This window comes from Macrotis lagotis, chromosome 3, assembly GCF_037893015.1.
Source record: "Macrotis lagotis isolate mMagLag1 chromosome 3, bilby.v1.9.chrom.fasta, whole genome shotgun sequence".
NCBI classification, from domain to species: Eukaryota; Metazoa; Chordata; class Mammalia; order Peramelemorphia; family Peramelidae; genus Macrotis; species Macrotis lagotis.
The window spans coordinates 69,542,907-69,566,079 of NC_133660.1; the positions used below are offsets into that span (position 1 = coordinate 69,542,907).

At 35.9% G+C, this 23,173-nt stretch overlaps 1 pseudogene; it reads left to right on the plus strand.

Annotated features, from left to right (window-relative positions):
- The first annotated feature begins 16,598 nt into the window (after nucleotides 1–16,598).
- Nucleotides 16,599–22,884, plus strand: LOC141519132 (small kinetochore-associated protein-like; annotated as a pseudogene).
- The last annotated feature ends 289 nt before the right edge of the window (nucleotides 22,885–23,173 follow it).

Genomic DNA, 23,173 nt, shown 5'->3' on the forward strand with positions numbered 1-23,173 from the left:
TCTGAAGAACTTGGGAATTGTTCATGAGGTATGAGAGACACTGGCACACCACTGCCCAGCATGGATCCTTGCATCAAAGTAGTGCTATGCTTGTTGAGGAAAGCAGAATTGTAGTAATTCAAAAGAAACAAGAGTTAGGCAAATTTAGAGATATCTCTGCTCCAAATGTTCAAATGGACTATTCATGCCAACCTGTGGTAGAGCCTTTCTGAGCTGATGTTAGTCTGATCAGCCATAGTTGGACACACTGTTCCTTAGCCCCAACATAGTGATGTTATTTTGATTCTCTTCATGAATGAAGGCAACAACCTACCAACCAAAAATTTTATTTATATATATATATATATATATATTTATACACATATAAATATATATACACATACATATTTATTATTATTACAGGAGAAAGTTGTGGAATTTGCAGATGTCTTTTCAATCAAAAACATTCTTCCTTGATTTTTCTTTCTTTCCTAACTGACTTCTTTCTTCTAGATGCTGTCCTTAGAAGCACTGGGCATCTTGACTAGGCAAGTGATTATTTCAGTTTTTTGGTAATGGATTTAGGTAATGGATTCATTTTGACACATCTGTAAGTCTCTCAGCTCTTCTATTTAGGGTTAAGTGACTTGCCCAAGATCACCCAGCTAGGTAATTATTATATGCCTGAGGCTAGATTTGAATCTCTATCCACTATGCCTCCTAACTGCCCCTCTTTCAGCTCTTCTAGAATAAACTACCTGCCTATCATCTCTGGCTAAGGAAACTTTCTGGACTCCAATTGAGTTGTCTCTATTTTCTGAATGTGTTGGACATGAAGTAAATTTTTCTTAAGTTGCTTAGGGAAGAAATTCCCTTTGTCTGCAGTATGAACTTGTCATAACATTATAAGAAAGTTTCTGGTAAGAAGTTAGCATCATGCCCATCACTGGATTCTAAGCAATAGAACAGTACCATAGGAGAAAAGAACTAGAAACCAGTAGGGTAGATAGAAAGTAACTGCAAAGGGATTAAATTTGAGACTTATTTTACTCTTCAGGGATGGATGTTAGCACACAGGATCTACAAGTATTGTTTAGGGGGATGGGGGGTTGGGGAGGGTGTGAAGCCAAGATGGTGGTGGGAAGCCAGGAACTATAAGTACTATTCTAGTGCCACAAAATCCTCCAAGGTTGCTCTTTTCACTTGTCACATCTCTCAGCAAAACCAAGAGATACTGTTTCAAGGAAGGAATTCTGTTTTCTCAGCCAGATCACTCATATAAAAACAAGGTAATAACCTAATATAAAAATATGCTGCTGGCCACTGCAGATTTTGTTTTTCTTGTTTTCTTGAGAGAAGAAGGGATAGATGGGATGGAATCTACAGTTGAAAAAATAAAATAAAATTGAATTTTTAATTGAATTTTTTATTTTTCCAATTATATGCAATTGTAGTTTTTCAACATGAACAATTCCCACATTTTTCTATCCCCCTCCCTTCCCTCACCCTCCCCAAGGCAGCAGCCTGGTACATTTCTGTTTAACATAATTAAAAAATCTATTACTACATAGTAAACTTAATGCATACTTTAAAAAACTATTTAAAAGAAGAATTCATAATATAGATTCCTGCATAGTCTACTTTCTTTATCTTTGTACAGAGAAATGTTTGTATTTGTTGGTCAGTCAATAAACATTTTATTAAGATTTATTATGTGCCAGGCACTGGTGATACAAATAAAATGAATGAAAGGATACCTACTGACAAAGATAGTACATTCTCATAAGAAACAACAAGGACATATGCATATAAGTATATATGGAATAAATAAAAGGGAATAAATATGAAGTTAATTACTTAAGGTAGTTTGTAAGGAAGGGTTCTATTAATTGAGGGAATCAGGAAAAGCTTCCTATAGAAGGTGGTGGAGTTATTTGAGGAGGTGAATGATGTGGCTAAGGAAAATCATCTTGGCCAGACTTGCAGTGAGGAAGACTCACCCTCCTAAGTTCAAATCTGGTTACAGCTACTTAATTGCTGTGTGACCTGGGGCAAGTCATTTAACTCTATTTGCCTCAGTGCCCTCATTTATCAAATGAGGTGGAGAGGGAAATGACAAACCACTTCAATATTTTTGCTAAGAAAATCCCAAATGTGTTCATGAAGAGTCAGACATGTCTGAAAAATAACTAAACAACAACAGCTTTATGTAAAACTGAAATTGAAATTTGAGGAAGGCTGTTGAGATAACCTAGGTTAGACGTGAGGAGAGACTGAACTAAGGTGGGTAGCTATATGAATAGAGAGAAGGGGAACAAGTGAATGGATAGAGTGTGACTCTATAGAATAGTGACTCTAGACTCCAATAACTAGGATTTTTTATGGGATGGGGTGGACCAGAGGCTCCACCTCAAGAGTCGTTGTATGCTTTTCATTCTTAACAACACTGAAAAAAGAAGATAATACCTTTTTACATGTCTTTTCCCATGATCTGGCACACTTATTTCACCCTTTTCTCAGGTTCTTGGGGCTTCAACATCCTTGGAGGATTTTCCTTTGACTTTTCTCTCTGTCTTAGCTCATATTAGGTGATTTTCTTAGACTCTTTCCATAATCCCTCCCACTGAATTGGGGTGTTCATTTCTGATAACAGCATGGAATTTCCTCTGGATCTGTTTTTCTACCTTTTGGAAACCTGCATATCTGCATTGCCTGATGATTCTACCTTCAGATTTCTGTTTTTTACTCTCCTTATCCCCGACACCTATTAATAGGTCCTGCCAACCTGGAGTAACTTCAAGTATGGGTTAAGTAATGTTCTACATCACCGGTCTTCTTACATTTGGCAAGTTTCATTACTGAAGGGCTGATCATCAGGTAAGCATTGTTCATTCTGTCATGCATCATTCCATTAACTAAGAAAGGGAGTACTAAAGCTTCATGGATGAAATTAGGATTAGTCCAAATATTTCAGTATGCAAAGGGCATAAACCCAATGAACATTACTTTTTTTTTAGGTTTTTTTTTTGCAAGGCAAATGGGGTTAAGTGGCTTGCCCAAGGCCACACAGCTAGGTAATTATTAAGTGTCTGAGGTTGGATTTGAACTCAGGTACTCCTGACTCCAGGGCCAGTGCTTTATCCACTATGCCACCTAGCCGCCTGTGCCCCGCCCACCCCGAGCATTATTAAGTATATCATTACATTGTCTAGCACATTGACTTAATTTTGTAGCATGTTTAAAATTCCATCTTGTGAATTATTATAGCAATTCTTGGTCATAAGTAAGACAAATTGCATTCAATTCTAGAGCCATAACATCAGGCTCCTAAAAGATTAGAGTACAATGACTATGACAATATAAATGGAAATAAGAGCAATGACAAAATTGAAAGCAAACTAGATAAATTTAGTGATCTATGAGAATTAATCTTTCGCTTTTCTTCACAAAGATGGGGGGACTTTAAGTATGGAACATTATATGTACTGTTGGATTTGGCTGATGTGCTGGCTAATCTGATAAATCAATTCTTCCTTGCCTCTCTTAAATGATATTATTATTATTATTATTTTATAAGGTAAGTGTTCTTAATCTTTTTTGTGTTAGGTTGACTACAGCTTAACACAAAACATTCTCAGAATGAAAGTTTCTGAGATTCCTCAGAATCATGTTTTAAAGTATTTTAATTTAAAATAAATTAAATAAAGTGATTAAAATTTAAAAATTATTTTAAAATAAAATACATGGGATTACAACAGATCCAATTATACACACACACACACACACACACACACACACACACACACACATATATATATATATAGATAAAGATATTTTTAAAATATAGATAAAGATATTTTTAAAATGTTCATGAACCCTCAGTTATGAACCCCTATTAAGGGATGATTCTCTAGGTAAGAAACAGAAAAGAAATATATTGGGAAATGGAAACCATATTAAAACAAAAAATATGAAAAATTTTTTAATTTAAAAAAATTGTGGCCCTTGATGTGATTCAAAACCCAAGTCCCCAGTTGTCCATGTAATATGCTAGATACTTCTTTATGCACTGAAAACATTGCCTAATGCAATGTTTGGCCTTTAAATACCATCTTTGACAAGATTACTTGTATTAACCTCCTCCAATGTTATAGGGGGAAAGAAGCTTTTCCCAGGATGGTAATATCAACACCTTTCAAACTATTCCCCCTGCAAAGGCTCTTGTGGTCCCATTTTAGTTTGGCTCTGTTGCTAGGGTGTGATGGTTAATGCCAGAAGATCATGTTTAGTTCATATTACTATAGTTAGTTCTGAAAGGACTTAGTTTTTACAGCAATCAGCAATCCTTCATCACTGGCTTAACACATGTTCCTAGTCACCACCAGGATTTCACTGTGTATTTAGTTCCTAGGAAGCTGAAACAAACACATCAAGCCTAGGACTGTAACAGATTTTTTTCCTTCTCTCAATATGATTGCATAATAGAAATGTAATATATATGAGATTGGGTTAGAAAACCCACTTTGCAATCAGAAAGATTTAGTTTCAACTCCTATCTCTGACACATGAACCATGGGAAAAACTTTGTAACCCAGTAATTCGCAAAGATCATCACTGGAGGTGGTAGCTCCCCATACAAATGAAATAATAGATCCCAATTCTCTCCCATGTCTTCTCCATTACCAAATACATCTTGGCAGGGAAAAATCTCAAAAAATTGCCTTTAAATTCCTGCCTTTAAAAGTTTAGCTGTGTGGAATACTTGGAGGAATTTGCAAAAAGACAAATTTTAGTTGGATGTAATAGAAAACTTCACAATTAAAACTGTCCAAAAGTGGGCTATTTTGAGAAATAGTGTGTTTTTTAACCCTGGAAACTTCATGTGAGGTTGGATGACCACTTGTTGGGGCTATTACACAATTTCTGTTCAGACATGGATTGGGTAAAATGAGATCTTATCTAATTCTAAATTTTTGTAAGTAAGATTTCAGCACAGTAGAATTTTGTCTTCTCTATATACTTCAATAATGTGACTTTAAAGATATGGCCTACTATGGAATCACTTATTATTCCTTTCGAATACCCTAATCAAGGATATGTTCTTTGCATATAAAGATTATTCTCAAAAGGTATGTATGAGTGGGAAGGTTGGTATAAGGTTGTGTAGTTACTGATTTGTGTGTGTGTGTGTGTGTTATGTGTTGCCTTTTTTTGAGTAAAGATCTGAGCTGGGTAAGGACAGCATTGTTCTTGTAGTGTTTAGTCAGTTAGCTATGTCTGACTCTTTATGCCCCTATTTTGGAATTTTAAAAAATTATTTAGCATTTTGCTTTTTCCCATTTACATGCAAAAATATTTTTAACATTCATTTTTAAAACTGTGAATTCCAAATTCTCTTCCTTCTTCTCTCCCCCCAATCTCCTCATTGAGAAGGCAAGCATTTTAATGTAGGTTATATATATATAGTCATGCAGAACATTTCCGTATTAGTCTTGTAATGAAATAAAACAAAGGCCAAAAAATCCTCAAAAGATAAAGCAAAAAAGTATATTTCAATTTGTATTCAGATACTAACAGCTTTTTTTTTTTAGTGTTTTGCAAGGCAATGGGGTTAAGTGGCTTGCCTAAGGCCACACAGCTAGTAGGTAATTATTAAAGTGTCTGAGGCTGAATTTGAACTCAGGTACTCCTGACTCCTGGGCCGGTGCTTTATCCATTGTGCCACTTAGCAGCCGCAACTATCAGCTCTTTCTGTGGGGATGGATAGCATTTTTCATCCTAAGTCCTTACAAGTTATCTTGGATCATTGTATTGCTGAAAATAGCTAATTCATTCACAGTTGATGATCCTACAATATTGCTGTTAAAGTAATTATATTACATTACATTTTGTATCAGTTCATGTAAGTCTATGTTTTCTGGGAGCATCCTACTCATCATTTCTTATAGCACAAAAGTAATCCATCATATTCATATACTACAGTTTGTTCAGCCATTCTTCAATTGATGAATATCTCCACAATTAACAATTCTTTACTACCAGAGAGGAATTGCTATAAACATTTTTTTGTACATATAGGTCCTTTTCCTTTTTGCTTTTTTCTCTCTTTTGGGATGCAGATGGAAAAGTGATATATTGCTAGATCAAAAGGTATGTATAGTTTCATAGTCCTTTGGGCATAGTTCAAAATTTCTTCACAGAATGGTTGAATCAGTTCATAACTCTATCAACAATGCACTAATATCTCATTTTCTCACATTCCTTCCAACATTTGTCATTTTCCTTTTCCTTCCTATTATTCAACATAGCCGGTATGAATGAGGTAGTACCTCATAATTGTTTTAATTTATACTTCTTCAATCAGTAATGAGCTAAAGCTATAGATAGCTTTGATTACTTCATCTGAAAACTGTTCATATCTTTTGATCATTTATCAATTGTAATATGGCTCTCATTTTTTCAAAATATGACTCAGTTCTTAATATGTTTGGGAACTGAAGCCTTTACCAGAGAAACTTGCTGGTTACTATTGCTAACGGTATTTCCCCCACCATCCTATTCTCCCCCCCCCCCCATTTATTCCATCCTCTCTCTTTTTAATCCTGGTCCTCCTCAAAAGTGTTTTGCTTCTGACTATCCTCTTCCCCAATTTGCTCTCCCTCCTATCACTTCCCTCTTTCTCTTGTCCCCTCCCCATTCTATTTTTTGTTGGATAAGACAGATTTTTATACCCAATTAAGTATGTATGTTATTCCTTCTTTGAACAAATACTGATGAGAATAAGGTTCACTCATTCTCCTTCACCTTCCCCCTCTTTCCCTCCACTGTTAAAATTGTTCTTGCTTCCTTTATGTGAGATAATTTATCACCTTCCCCTTTCTCTCAATTCATTTCTCTCATCCTCTAGTTTTATTATTTTAAATATAATTCCTTCATATTTAACTCACACATGTGCCCTCTATATGGTTGTCCTTCGTTACTGAAGAAGATTTCTGTTAGAGGCAAGTTACAGTATGTCCAATGATGTATGTCCATACTTTGTTAAATCTCAGCTTTGGAGGCTTCATTGAGTATAAAATCATCTGTAAACAGAAGACCATGCACCAACACTCCCTCACTTTGGTTTTGGCTGTAGTCTTTATAAGTTAAAGAATTTATCATCAGTGCAGTAGCTGACCGTGAAACTGTGTTCATCCTCTGTGAAGGTATTTGATATCATGGCTGAAAAGATCATGTTAAAAAGTATGAGAACAAGGATGACACATCCTTGTTTCATTCCATTGGTGACTGGGAAATCTGAAAGTATCATCTACTGTCCAGAACCTGGGAAAACATGCCATCATGAGACTGAGGAACAATACTGATTGAACTTCACTAGGAAACCAAATGTTGATATAATTTTCCATAAACCCTCATTACTGCCAGTTATCAAAGGCCTTGGTCTCTATAAATTCCTTCTACCTGCCCTAAGAATGAGAAAGTTCTTAGGAATTACAAATATCATCTTCCTAGGAGGAATGTAAACAGTTTAAACTTATTAAATCTCTTATGATTTCCTTTTCCTGTTTATGCTTCTCTTGAGACACATTTGAATGGCAAATTTTCTGTTCAACTTGATCTTTTTTTTCTTCCTCTTTAGATTTATTTATTTTCTGTTTACATGTAAAGGTAACTTTCAATGTTGATCTTTTTACAAGCTTTTTTTGGTGGGGGGGTTGCAAGGCAAACAGGGTTAAGTGGCTTGCCCAAGGCCACACAGCTAGGTAATTATTAAGTGTCTGAGACCGGATTTGAACCCAGGTACTCCTGACTCCAAGGCTGGTGCTTTATCCACTACGCCACCTAGCCGCCCCTTTTTACAAGCTTTTGAGTTCCACATTTTTCTACCACTCTCTCTTCCTTTCCATAGCAGCAAATAATCTGTTATAGGTTGTACATGTATAAATTTCCATATTAGTCATGCTGTGAAAGAAGAATTAGAACTGGGGTGGGGGGACCATGAGAAAGAAAGAAAAAACATAGCCAAAGCTTTAAAAAAGTGAACATAGTAAACTTTGCTCTGTATTCATAGTCCATAGTTTTTTCTCTGGGTGTGGATGATATTTTCCAACACAAGTCTTTGATTATTGCACTGCTGAGAAGAGGAAGCAAAGTTGATCATCTTACAATGTTGCTGTTAATATGTACAATGTTCTTCTAGTTCTGTTCACTTCACTCAGCAACAGTTTATGCAAGTCTTTCCAGGCTTTTCTGAGCCTGGATTTCTTATAGAACAATAGTACTCCATAACATTCATATATTATAGCTTGTTCGGCCATTCCCCAATTGATGGACATCCACATAATTTCCAATTCTTTGCTGCTACAAAAAGAGCTATTATATATTTTTGTACACATTTCCCTTTTTATGATCTCTTTGGGATATAGATCAAGTAATCATGTTGCTGGATCAAAGGGTATACACAGTTTTATGAATATTGGATGAGCTCACAACTCCACCAATAATACATTAGTGTCCCAATTTTACCACATTCTCTCCAATATTGATCATTTTCCTTTTCTGTCATTTTAACCAATCTGGTATATGTGAAGTGGTACCTCAGAGTTGTTTTAATTTGCAATTTCTCTAAACAATTATGACTTGGAGCATTTTTTCATATGCTATAGATTTAATTTCTTCTTCTGTGAGAGGGAGTTTGAGGTCCCCCACTAATATAGTTTTGCTGTCTCTGTCTTTAACTCCTTTAGCTTCTCCTCTAAGAATTTGGATGCTATAACACTTGGTGCATATATGTTTAATATTAATATTACTTCATTGCCTATGGTACCTTTTGTGAAGATGTATTTTCCTTCCTTATCCTTTTTAATTTGGTCTATTTTTCCTTTTGTTTTGTCTGAAAGGATTGTGACCCTTGTTTTTCTTTTTTCTTTTAACTGAAGCATAATATATCCTGTTTCAGTCTTTTACCTTTACTCTGTGTTTATCTTTCTTCAGCTTAGTCTTTTCATTAAGGGGTTTGAAAATCCTCCATTTCACTAAACGTTCAATTTTTCCCTTGAGAGATTTTACTGTTTTCTGGGTAGATGGTTCTTTGGTAATCCTAGCTCCATTGCCTTCTGGAATATCATATTCCAAGTCCTCTGATCCTTATGTAGAAGCTACTAAATCTTGTGTTATCCTGACTGTGACTCCACAATATTTGAATTGTTTCTTTCTGGCTGCTTGCAATGTTTTCTTCTTGACCTGGGAGCTCTAGAATTTGGTTATTATATTCCAGGGAATTTTTTATTTTGGGATCTATTCAGGAAGTGATTGTTGGATTCTTTCAATTCCTATTTTACCCTTTGGTTCTAAGATATCAGGATAGTTTTCCTTGATAATTTCTTTTTTTTTCAAGGTAATAGGGTTAAGTGTCTATCCACTAAGCTACTAGCCACACCCCCTTGATAATTTTTGATTGATGATGTTTAGGCTCTTTTTTATTTTTTAACATGGCTTTCAGGTAGAGCAGTAATTTAAAAATTACTTTCCTGGAACTGTGTCCTAGGTCAGTTGTTTTTCCAATGAGGTATTTCATATTTTCTTCTATTTTTTCAGTCTTTAGTTTTGTTTTATTATTTCTTGATTTCTCATAGTCACTGTTTCCTATTTGCTCAATTCTAATTTTTAAGCAATTATTTTCTTCAGTGAACTTTTGTACCTCCTTTTCCATTGCTTTTCAAAGCATTCTTCTCTTTATTGACTTTTTTGTACATCTTTCACATTTTGGTCTAGACTGATTTTTTTTAGGTTTTTTTTTCTTTGCCAGGCAAATGGGGTTAAGTGGCTTGCCCAAGGCCACACAGCTAGGTAATTATTAAGTGTCTGAGGCTGTATTTGAACTCAGGTACTCCTAACTCCAGGGCCAGTGCTCTATCCACTGTGCCATCTAGCCTCCCCAGACTGATTTTAAAAAATGATTTATTTGAGGCAATGGGATTAAGTGATTTGCCCGAGGTCATACAATTAGGCAATTATCCAGTGTCTGAGGCTGAATTTGAACTCAGGTCTTCCTGACTCTAGGACAGGTGCTCTATCCACTGTGCCATCTAGCTACCCCACTAGACTGATTTTTAAATTTTCAGAGTTTTTTTGTGTGTCTCCTTCACCAAGCTGTTAATTCATTTTTCATGATGTTTTTGCATCACTTTCATTTCTTTTCCCATTATTTCTTCTACCTTTCTTACTTGATTTTCAAAATCCTTTTTGAGCTCTTCTGTGGCCCAAGATCAATTCATGTTTCTTAGAGGCTAGGATGTAGGAGCTCAGACTTTGTTATTTTCTTCTGTGTCTATGTTTTGAGCTTTCTTGTCACCATGGTAACTTTCCATGGCCAGATTTTTTTTCTGTTGTTTGTACATTTCCCAGCCTATTTCTTGACTTAATTCTTTGTTAAAGTTGGGCTCTATGTCCAGAGTGGAAGGTGCACCATCCTAAGCTTCTGTAGTTTTATGTTTTCAGAGATACTTCTAGGGATCTATAAGTTTTCAGTTCTTCCAAGGTGGTATGATCTAAGGAGAGGTGTGCTTACTACTCTCTTGGCCTGTGAAAGAACTGTAAAGTTTGAACAAAGACCAAAGACTATTACCTTTTACTTAAAGATTTTATTTATTTTGAGTTTTACAATTTTTCACCTAAGCTTACTTCCCCACCCCCAGAAGGCAATTTGCCAGTCTACATTGTTTCCATGGTATATATATATATATTGATCCGAATTGAATGTGATGAGAGAGAAATCATCTCCTTAAGGAAGAAACATAAAGTATAAGAGATAGCAAGATCAGACAATAAAATATCAGTTTTTTTTCTAAATTAATGGTAAGAGTATTTAGTCTTTGTTCAAACTCCACAATTCTTTCTCTGGATTCCACTTCAGACAGCCCCCAAATTGTCCCTGATTGTTGCACTGATGGAAAGAGTGAGTCCATCAAGGTTGATCATCACCCCCATGTTGCTGTTGACTATTACCTTTAATTTAAAAAAACATGTTATCTTGCTATATAATTTTGCTCTCTCTTATACTTTATGTTTCTTCCTTAAGGAGATGATTTCTCTCTCATCACATTCAACTTAGATCAACTTAGACCATGTAAACAACATAAAGACTAACAGGCTGCCTTCTGTGGGGTATGGGGGGAGGGAAACAAGATTAGAGAAAAAATTGTAAAATTCAAAAATAAATAAATCAATTTTAAAAAACATGTAAATACATTTTACATGGCTGCACATGTATAACCTTTGTCAAATTGTTAGCCTTCTCAATAAAGGGGGAGGGGAGGGTGAAGAAGAGAATTTGGAACTCAAATTTTCAAAAAATAATGTTAAAAATTATTTCCTTGTAATTAGGGAAAATAAAATAATTAAATTTTAAAAAAGATTTTACAAAAGATGAAAAAAATAAGAAGCTTAAGTCCTAATGACTCCAGGGTCAATGTTCTAACTACTGTGCCACTTAGCTACCTTGGTGGAAATATGCATGTCTATAAATCCCTGCTACTGAGGTTGAGGCTGGTGGATCTCTTGAGCTTAGAACTTCTGAATCACAAGGCCTAGATGTCTACCTGAGTACAGCACTACTGTGGTGAATCTCAGAGGTATGTTTGTGGGGGGCACCAAGTGGCCCAAAGAGGAGTAAACTGGTCTAGGTTTGGGAAATAGAGATCAAAGTTTCTGTGCCAGTCAGCAGTAGGGTAAGTCCTATGAATGCTTACTGCACTTCCAACCTGTGTAAGATGACAATGATGATGATGATTGATGATAAAGATGATGGCTGAGATCTTCTGATTTATCCTCAAACTAACCTTCAGATTCAAACCCTTACTGACTTCATTGTAGGTTGTATCTAGTTTATTTATTCTTCTCACTTTTGTTTTCTTTCTTTTTTTTCTTTTTTTTAAGGCTTTTTCTTTTTTGCAAGGCAAACGGGGTTAAGTGGCTTGCCCAAGGCCACACAGCTGGGTAATTATTAAGTGTCTGAGACCGGATTTGAAGCCAGGTACTCCTGACTCCAGGGCTGGTGCTTTATCCACTACGTCACTTTTGTTTTCTTAAATATCATATTTATCTCTCTTCAAGTATATCCAAGAATTTAAATATGGGGGCTCCAGTGTCATTGTAATAGTAAAATCTCAACACAATGGAATAATGGGGAAAATATATTACTTTCACATGGATTACTATACAGTAGTGAAACAGGCAGCAATAAATGGTTGGATAATTTAAAAATTCTAATTCATAATAATCTTAGTTTACAGAGATCTAATGTAATTCATCACAAATATACCTTTAACAAATAAAAATAAGTTGTTGAATTGTTATTAAGAGTTCTCTCTTTTTAAATTTTGCATACTATTTTTATACATATTACAATAGTTTTAACTGAGGACATTTCTTATACCATAGTACTTCCACAGGTTCTGATTAGAAAAGAGGTATGGAAATATATATCAATCATCTTGGGGGAAGTTTCAGCTAAAAACTGTTCATCAAAAGGAGATTAACTCAATCAGAGAACTACTTTGCTTGAGAAGTTTAAGTTTCACAACTTCCTAGGAGAAGCGGATTTAAATTTATGGTATCATTTACTTCAAAATCTTAATAATAATAGTGAACATATATGTAGGACTCATTGTATATTAGGTGCTAAACACTTTTTTTCACTTGATCCTCCAGAAGTAGGTGCTATTATTATATACATTCTATAGATGAGGAAACTGAGACAAATGGGGTGAAGTAACTTGCTTAGTAAGGCTGTATTTCAACTCAGGTATTCCTGTCTCCTGGTCCAGGGCTGTATTCCCCTGCCCCACCTAGCACTCTACAATTTAGGTTTGGGTGATTTTGGGAGAATGAAATCAGGGAATTTTTACTAAACAAAAAAGGCCTTGAAATTCAGTGATTCCTCCCTCTCCATTTTTTTTTTTACTCTCAGATGTTGTTAGTTTTGGGAAATAAAGCATCTTTTGTCTTAGATTATAAGAAGCAAAAACAACTGACTAACGAAGGAAACTGATTATTCTTCCTCAGTTGGAAAAGCAACCTTTCAACTTGAACTGAGTTTCTAACTCAACTCCTGAGATAGCTATTATTATAAATGCAGTTTTTCCCATTTGTACCATCTAATTTATGTGTTGTTGACACAGTATTTACTCCACTATTTAAAGCAGAGTCTAATCACTTTGATAGAATGTTTCCGCTAGGCATCTTTAAATGTCATGTTTCTTCTCTGCAGTTTAATTGATGTGAAAACTGCTGTCTTCCTTCTTCCCCAAGCCTTCCTGGACATGATACTCTCTGCTTCAGATATGTGTGACTTCTTGCTTCCAAGACTCATGCTGAGTTCTTGTGTTCCTTTTCTCCCCAAGGGTCATGTCCTACATTGAGTTCCCACTGTGCCTGGCCAGATTGGGTCAGTAGCAACACAGGATGGGTTTTCGCCCTTTATTTCACTTGTCTAAACCTGCAGAAAATAAGGTCCCTATTGATTTCACCCTAATCTTTTCCCCATACAACATATCTGGCCCTATTTACTGGGCAATGTTTCTTTAAAGCTTCAGATCCCTTTCATATGGGATAATGACAGATCCTGAACTTATACAATTGGGGTAGAATCATGAAAGGAACAGTAAAATGGTTGAGGCAGAGAAAGGTTGATAAACAAGATTCCTATTTCTTCTATTGGTCACAAAGAGAATATTTCCAGGATGTATAAGATCAAGCATCTGCTTTAGAAAAATGCCTGTTTTCTGTAACTTTTGGCACATTCCAGTAAAACTTATTTAGTCCTTGACAGATTGCTTTCCATGGTGGGGTGAGGGGGAGGGAAGTAAGACTGGGGAAAAATTGTAAAACTCAAATAAAATCTTTAATAAAAGAAAAAAAACCCTTATTTAGACCTGAAGGATTTTTTATGTCAATTTTTTCTTCTGCTTTTTTTAATCAGAAAAGAAAAAAAGGCTGCATTTTCTGGGTTCTTTCCAAAGGGTTTTTGAGTTTAAACCAAGGAAGGATTTTTCACATATTGATATAAGAATTCATTTGTTAATTTAGGGGACATTAAACATTTGGCAGCTCCCCAATGCAGCATCCTGAATAAAAACTAAACTTTCATCCTTCCTGTGCTTCCTACTCAAACTCTGCTTCAGTTCTAGTACACACACACACACACACACACACACACACACAAAACAATTTTCCTCCTCACTCTTCTAGATTAAAGTTAGTGACTGATAGCCTTAAGGGAAAGAATGAGCTAAATGGACCAATATTCTAGGCTTGGCTCTAAAAATAAGGAGACCCTTTCAGGAGCCCCTCAGCACCTGCATCAGCAAGGTCATTTGCACATACATAAATAAATAAATTAACAATGAATAAATAATTTAATCCCAGTCACACAATGCCACCTTCCAGACTTGGATCTCTGTTGCTTGCTCCCTGGTGAATTTGACCATTTCTAATGCTTTTTGATAAAGTCCTCAGATACTTACTGATGGTCTGGCTAATTTTCTTATTGTTTTCGCTTCATTAGCTCCTATATGACCTCAGGTCACTCTTAAAATCCATATCTCTTCTGAAGGTCCCGGAAAGGCTGTCTTTTTTTCTTTTTCTTTCTTCTTCCTCTTCTTTTTTTTTTTAAGAAAAAAGATGGAAAGGGCCTGCCATTTCTCTGGACAAAAGCCTGATGATCTTTTTTTCTCTCACCAGACTCCTGAAGCAGCCTTTCCGTTCATCCAAGCACAAAAATAACATTGGAGGGGGAGGGAGAGACTTTTTTGACCCCTTTATCTAAAGCATTTAGGAGTCTGTCAAATCTTCCAGGTCCTGGAAGAATTAGGGCACTCTCCCCTTTCACCCCAGCATTTGACCAGTCTGTGAGATCACCAGGACAAGACACCTGCCCTCCCTCTCTTCAAGGCCTTTTAAAGAAAGTCCACTAGAAAAAGAGGTTTTTCTTTGGTTAAGTAATTGGGAGGAACTTTCTTAGAGGTGGCCCACCCACCCTGGCTTGAAAAACAGCATAGCCATTGTGGGTAATTTAAATGCTGAATTGAGTAGGGAGGAGAAACCATCTTTAATGTGGGTCAGCAGAAAAAGCTTGGTTGTGAAGTCAGAGGGCCCAAGTTCAAACTAATACATATTATCTTTGTGAACTTGGACAAGTTATTTAACTTCCATTTACCTCAGTTTCTTCATCTGTAAAATAAGGGTAACTGGACTAGATACCTATGAGGTCCCTTCTAGCTTTAGCTCTATGGTGATTATTCCTATAAAAGAATATTAAATGTGTAGTCAAAGGTTGCTGTTCAGTCATGTCTGACTCCATGATCCCATTTGGGGGTTTTCTTGGTAAAGACACTGGAGTGGGTTGCCAGCTCATTTTACAGATGAGAAAACTAAGGTAAACAGGGTTAAGTGACTTGCCCAGAGTCATACAACAAGGAAGTGTCAGAGACCAGATGTGAATTCAGGAAGATGAGTCTTTTTGACTCCAGGTCCAGTCTCTGCCACTCTGCCACCCAGCTGTAGTCCAACAATCTTAATTGAAATTCCAGCTTTTCCATTTATTAGCTGGGTGAACTTGAGAAAAATCATTAACCTTTGGGGATCTCATCCTTATCTGTAAAATGAGAAGAGTTGAACCTCTGAGTTCCCTTCTAGATCTGTTGAGTGAAGTCTAGTAACATGATCCTACAAGAGGGTGTCATTTATTTCCCACACACTTATCATATACCTACTGTATAACAGTCACAGTGGTAGCTGCTAAGCATGCAAATTCAGATGTTAGTTCCTGCCCTCAAAGAATGCACAACGCATCAGTAATGTGTCACCATTTATATTTCAGTTATCATGTAATATGTGGAAGTCACAAGTGATCAACTTGGTCCTTTAGTGAGGAGAGTATTTAGAATATAGATTATGAATGTCTACTGAAAAATAAACTCCTCATATTAACATGTGAGAAAATGGAAAGAATAATCCCCAAAATAAGTGAGATGCAATGGAAAGAGAGTTCTATTTGGATCTAAATTCTCTGTATTTTAATAATGACTCTGTTACTTAGAACCTCTGTGAATTCAGGAAAGTCGTTTAATATTCCTAGATCTCATTTTCCTCAGATTGTAAACTGATAAATGCTGTGCCTGGAGTCATGAAGACTTCTCTTACTGAGTTCAAATCTGACCTCGGACACTTACTAGATGTGTGATCATGGAAAAGTCACTTAATCCTGTTTGCCTCAGTTTCCTCATCTATAAAATAAAGTAGAGAAGGAAATAGAAAGCTACTTCAGTGTCCTTGCAAAGAAAATCTCAAATGGGGTCAAGAAGAATCAGATACAACTGAAAAAGACTGAACAACAACAATTACAACAACAAGAAAAATTGGGAGAGTTGGATTTGATCACATCTACATTCAGGCTCTTCCAGTTCTAAATCAATGAGCCTATGACCCTGTGAACACACTGTCTATTGTAAGTTCAATGAATTTGGTGTTAGGGAGTCATTGGCATTTTTCTATATATATAGTACTAGGGTATTTTCCTCTTTAAGTAATTAGGGAGAATAAACTGTGTCCTCAGGGAAATGCATATGGAGATGAGCGAGGCTAGTGACAGTACAGGAGAAAAGGAAGACAAACACCTGCAAGAGCATGATTTTGGACAAGTGTTCCCCCTCTTCTCTAGACCAAAATTGTTCTTCTATAAAATGAGGGCATGTCAGTTCTAAGGTTCTGTTTTATTGATGTCATTTATTTTAAAGTGATAGTTCATTAGCTCATAATCATTCCATTGTTGGGTAGTTCTAATTATTAGGAAGGGAGGAGTAAGAGAGGGAAAAGGACCAATGACATCAGGAGGGTGTTGTCTTGATTTCCAAGTGAATTGAATTTAAATGAGGCAGAGCTGTACAAAATCACCAACCTCACTTTCTCCTCCAGGATCATTTATACCTATGGCAAGATAGGTCAGGACTAGTGGTAATGGCCCAGGATATAGTAGAAAATCTTGGACTCAGTAAGATCTTTCTCAGATCTCAGTTTGTCTGAGGCAACATCCATTCAGTGATGTTAGGCTAGGTAAGAAATAAAGCAAAAGATGGCCTAATTTGCTTCCTCAAAAGAAAAATCTGTCTGGGAGAGGAAGACCTTCAGGGTTTCCAGTCAGAAGAAAAATCATTGTTACTTACAGTCATTCTGAGCCATCAAAACCCAAACAATGACCAAGTGAAGTTTGGCCTGGGACCAGTTATTGGCCAGTCAGCGAGAATCAGAGTGATTTGGATTTTAGGCATAGTCAAGTTTGAATTCCACTTGAATCCCAATGGGCTTTATCAAAGCCTGATTTTCAAACCTCAGTCTCATGGAATCACAAATGAAACTGCATGGGACAAGAGATAATTGTGCCAACTTGATTGTTGTTATCTTTTTTTAATGATAGAACGAATAAGTAGGGAAGAAGGGGAAAAAAATCTATCTCCCAAATGCTAGGGTATCTTGTGAAGTGGGCAGAATGCTCATATGAAAAGGAATGATTCCACATATGGACAGATGGAGAGCAGAAGGAAGGAAGGAAGGAGAAAAAGACCATTGAAACTAGCCAATTGGGTCCCCAATGGGGCAGCTACTACTACTTCTGCCATTGAAAGGTTATTCCCTACCTCCCACTAATCGGAGGCCTAAACCACAACAGCTGAACTGCCTACTTCCACTTCTTCAACCAGATGTCAGCCAGTTACTCTCAGCCTGAGTCCCTCATTTCCATGAATTACCTCTTTAGCAGCTAACTGTCTACATCTGCAGCTACCAGGTTGATGGCCTATCTCCACTAATACATCTGCAGAGCCAAGGATGGCCCAGACCCACAGCTCTGAACCCATGGCTCAAGCCCATAGCGGTCACTAGACAAACTACTTATTTCTGTATCTCAAGCCTCTTGCTGCCCAGGTCCATAGCTTAGATCAGTAGACCAGGCTTTCCTCTACCTCCAACCTTCCTCCACATGCCCCTCCCAACCACATCACCCCAGCATCACCTTCAGTGAGGGTGTCATTGTTCTCACCCCTTATCCTACACTAATTCCTGAATCCCCTACAGCTGCAATTCCCAAACCCTATCTATGGGGTGAAAAAAGCCACAGCTGCTCTCCTCAGCCCCCACAGCCTCCCACCCCCAGTCCTGTACAGCCAGGGCTTCCACTCAGTGTAACATGACCTGGTACAAGCCTTTTGACCCTCTCACTACTTAACAAATGTAATGAGTAATGTTTAAAAGAAATGTAATATATAAATAAATTCTAGATCATACATATACATGTACACATAGATGTATATGTATGTAATGTACACAGACTATATATATATATATACACATATATACATACATGTATACTTCAGCAATGCAAGATGAAACATTACTAGAAGTGAACTAAGATATTCCAAAGGAAAAAATGAATTAAATTATAAAAAATCAAAAGAATTAAAGGAAGAGGGTCAACTAGGTAGCACAGGGGATAGAGCACTGGTCCTGGAGTCAGGAGGACCTGAATTCAAATATGACCCTCAGACACTTAATAATTGCCTAGCTGTGTCTTGGGCAAGTCACTTGACTCTGTTGCCTTAAATAGATAAAATACTTTAAAAAAAGAATTAAAGTAAGATTATCAGAAAGAAGGGAAAAAATCCCTAACATAAGAAATAGAGTTACCTTCAAGTCAAGGCTCACTCCTGAGCTTCAGGCCTGAATCACTAATTGCCAATTGAACTTTTCAAATTGGATGTAGTAGAGACATCTTAACATGCTAACTTGAGCTAATTATTTTTATTCTCAAACATTCCCTTCTTCTAAACTTCCCTATTCCTGTCTAAGGTGCCTCTAGTGGCAAAGATTGTGCCATTCTTTGTACCTGTACCTCATCCAGCATACTGTCCAGCATATGGGTACATAATGAATACTTGTCAACTGATTAATGGATTGATGTCCAAAAACTACCCTTTGTTCTAGATCTTTAAGGAAAGGAATGGAGGCCACTTACTAGGATGAGTTGTAGAGGGGCATCTTCAGATTTGGATTAGATTAGATTAGATTAGAACAATTCATTAAATTGAGGGAATTCTCAGAACCAAGGGATGGATAAATTCTAAGGCAAATATTTAAGTTACTTAGTTGATTGATTTCAGAATTATAAAATCCAAGAAAAATTATTCTAAATTTTGAAAAAGAAGAAAATAAATTACCTTTTAAAGTGCCAGCTAAAACAAAATTATGCTTTTTTAAAGGAAGTATAACAAATCTGACCAAAAATAAACAAAAGTTTTAAAAAGTATAGTTATAGATTCAAAACTGTATTCGATACAAAAATAACTATATTATTTGAGAACAAAATGTAATTTTTCAAGGTCCAATAAGACTTCAAAGATTTTATGAACAAAAATCTACAACAGAAAGTCTGGAACAAGGAGCAGAAAAAGAATTCCAGGAAGATTTAATATATTTTTTTAACAAAAATAATATCCAGAATGGACAAAAACAGCCACAAAATCCTATTAATGTTTATAATTAAGATTTTTCATTATAATAATGTACTTGACATACAAATAATGGAATTAGCATTTGAGTTTAAAATTTATGTTAGGACCAAAGGAAGAGAGAAATAAAATATCTTTTTTAATAGAAAGGTCCTTAAAATTGATAAGAACTAATCACCAAAAAAACCCTTGCTATTTATAGCAAAAAAGATCAAACTTCAGAGAATCATAAGAGTGAATAGTTTAGTAGGCAAATTTAATTCAGTTTATTAATTGGTTTTGGCAACATAAATAACTGTAGATCAAAATTTATTTTTAATTCCCTCAAACAACATCAGAAGAAATAAGAAGGTAAAATCCTAAGACAAAGTAAACTTAAATTTATAATAATAATTTTGAATAGTCTACATTCCCTACCCTTTAAAAGGAAAAAAAAGAAAGAATGAAGAAATAAAACTCATTATATATTACTTACAGGAGATACATTTAAAATGCAGACATATGTATATTTGAAATGCTCCTCAGTCCTAAATCTATTATCCTATGATATCAGCAAAACTTTAAAAAGACAGGAATGAATTATACTGGATAAAATATATTAAATTAGAATACAAAAAATATGTAATTATTATTATCATTATAAATGATAAAAAACTTAATAACAAAGATTTAAAATTTTTTGATTGATAATTTGAGAAAGTTAAATCAACAAAAAGTAAATCAAAAACAGCCAAAAACCAAGAAGAAATGGAAAGAATATAGGACATTTCAGCATGCCATTCATCATTAAAGTGTGAAAAATCTAGTTAAAAAGTTAACAATAAAGAAATCACAGACATGAAATGCTTGTTATATAAGTGATATATAACTTATTTAACAAATAGAGATAACTAAATGGAAGAAGTGGTGAATAGTTTTTCCTTTAGAAGAACTGAATATATACTTTGGACTTGTGCTAGATTAAGTTTTAAAAGGCAGAAATCATATATGCTATATTTTTCAAAGCATAATGCAATAAAACTTTAACAGGGATAATAGATATACAGTGAAACAAGGGGCAGCTAGGTGGTGTAGTGGATAAAGCACTGGCCTTGGAGTCAGGAGTACCTGGGTTCAAATCTGGTCTCAGACACTTAATAATTACCTAGCTGTGTGGCCTTGGGCAAGCTACTTAACCCCATTTGCCTGGCCAAAAAAATAAAAATAAAGTGAAACAAAAGCTAAAATAATCTGCTAAGTAATATTTAGTTTAGGGTTTTGGTTTTTTTTTTTTTTTAGTTTTTGCAAGGCAATGGGGTTAAGTGACATGCCCAAAGTCACACAGCTAGGTAATTATTAAGTATCTGAGGCTGGATTTGAACTCAGGTACTTCTGACTCCAGGGTCGGTGCTCTATCTACTGTGCTACCTAGCCACCCAATGATGAGTAATATTTAGACTAAGGAAAAATCATTAAAATATCAGACCATATAAAAGACAATGGAAATACAAATTCCACATTGAAAAAAATCTGTAGAATACAATCAAAGCAGTTCTAAGAAACACATTTATAGCATTAAGAATAAATGAATTAATAATGTACCAAGAGACTTGTCAGCATGTTCTTTGAAGATAGAAGGTATTGAAATATAGATGGAATAAGGTTTGGAATCCCAAGGTATAGTACAAGGTACAGTATAAGTACAAAAAAACAAGAAAGTACTCCAGTCAATTACATGCAAATGAGATTCAGAGAGGGGAAATCCTCTTTAAAAGAAAGGGTAGTTTGAGATTATGGAAATGGTTCAGGTCAGCTCAGGTGGGAATTAGTAAAAATAGGGTTCTTATCTGGGTCAAGAAGGAGCAGAATTGGGGAAAGGGAAGGAGGAGTTTAGATTTAGGGACTGATGCTGATTGGAATTGGTGATTAGTTACTATTCAGACTCCAACTGGTAGGAAAAAAAAAGGTTTTCCATCATTAGTGCAGGGGATTTGATTTATGCCAGTGAGGGCAGAAAGGATACTGAAGTCCTTACAGAACCTGTTGAGATGCTCGAATATTCTCTTCTTAAAGAAATTCTCTCTCTCTCTCTCTCTCTCTCTCTCTCTCTCTCTCTCTCTCTCTATCTATCTCTGTCTCTCTCTGACACACACACACACACACACACACACACACACACACACAACACACTTGCATAGTTACATAGCTAGTGAAGTAGCAGAGTTCGGAATCAAGGTCTTCAAAGACTAAGTATCGTGGCTCCTGATTCATATCTGATCATTGGAACCAGATAGCTATGGAGGAGAAAATAAGGTTCATGACTTAGCATAACACTCCCTCACTCAAATTCAATTCACTTGCTTGTAAATAGCATCACCTCTCTGGTCTTCTTTGAGAATGAAGGCTAAACATCATCATCTCGGGGTTTCTTATTTTATATTATATTACCCTAACTTCCCTCTTCCTACTCTCTAGGAACACATGATAGTACAAAGAAAAAAGATAGTCAAGTATACAGAAATAGAAAATGAAAGAATGATTGAATAAATCAAACCAAGAGCTAGTTTTTAAAGATCAGTGAAACTGCCAAATTATTTAAAAAGAAGAGGGGAAAACATAAATCTTAAAAGTTTTAAATACATTTTCTGAGACAGAGTCTGGGCAGTGATCCAGATTGGGAGGCAGGGACCCGGCCTCGGCAGTTGAGTATCTGGGAGACACATTCTCAGGCTGCTTCTAGGAGGTCAGATACCCCAGAGATCCAAAAAAGCAGAGCTCTACTAGGCCCTCAACTCAGCAGGCCCAGAGAATGAATTGTACAAAATCACCAAGAAGAGGCAGATGAAGACCAAGGATCCTGATATTAAGAAGAACATTAAAAAGAGCTACAACCCTTTAAGTCAAAGAGCTGAGGAAGAACTCAAAGAGAAGAACCAACTGTTAGAGGTAGTTAACAAGCATTTGCACGTGAAGCTAAATGAAAGTCAGGAAGAGGTGAAGGTGTTGACTCAAAGGGTGGAATTGTTGAAAAACTCTCAGGATAGCTACTGGGCAATTTTGGAGAACGACAGTATTGATCCAGGCAAACAGATCCTGAGAAACCTGCAAGAAACAATGAAAGGGGAAATGGAGTCTTTGTTGGTCTTGGAAAGACTGAAAGATCAATTGAAGCATTTTAACCAGATAGCTACAAAGAGAATGGAGGGGTTACAGGTATTGAAAGCTAAACTGAAGATAGATGAAGAGGAAAGGGCTCATTTCCTAGAAAAACAGGAAGCATTTAACAACAAAAAAAGATGAACTTACAAGCACCATTGAGCAAATGAAACAAATGTTAGCAATCTGGAAAAAGGAGAGCATTCCTTAAGCTTAGGTCAAACTATAAGAAAATTTTCTTAAGTTTTCCTAAGATAGGACTTCCCTTATTCTCCCAACTAAATCATCTTCAGAAACATAATTGGAATAATCTAAGTTTGTATTGAGAAATTGAGAATATTGAGAAATATTCTTGCCAAAGAAATTTACATTGTTCAAGCAATCAGATATGTGAATCATCTGTTGGTAGATAACCTTAAGATCCAACTGGGAGAGCTAGACCTTTGGTTAGCCTTCCTGTAATGACTAAGTAACAATTCAGCTTGAGGGCAGAACCTGTA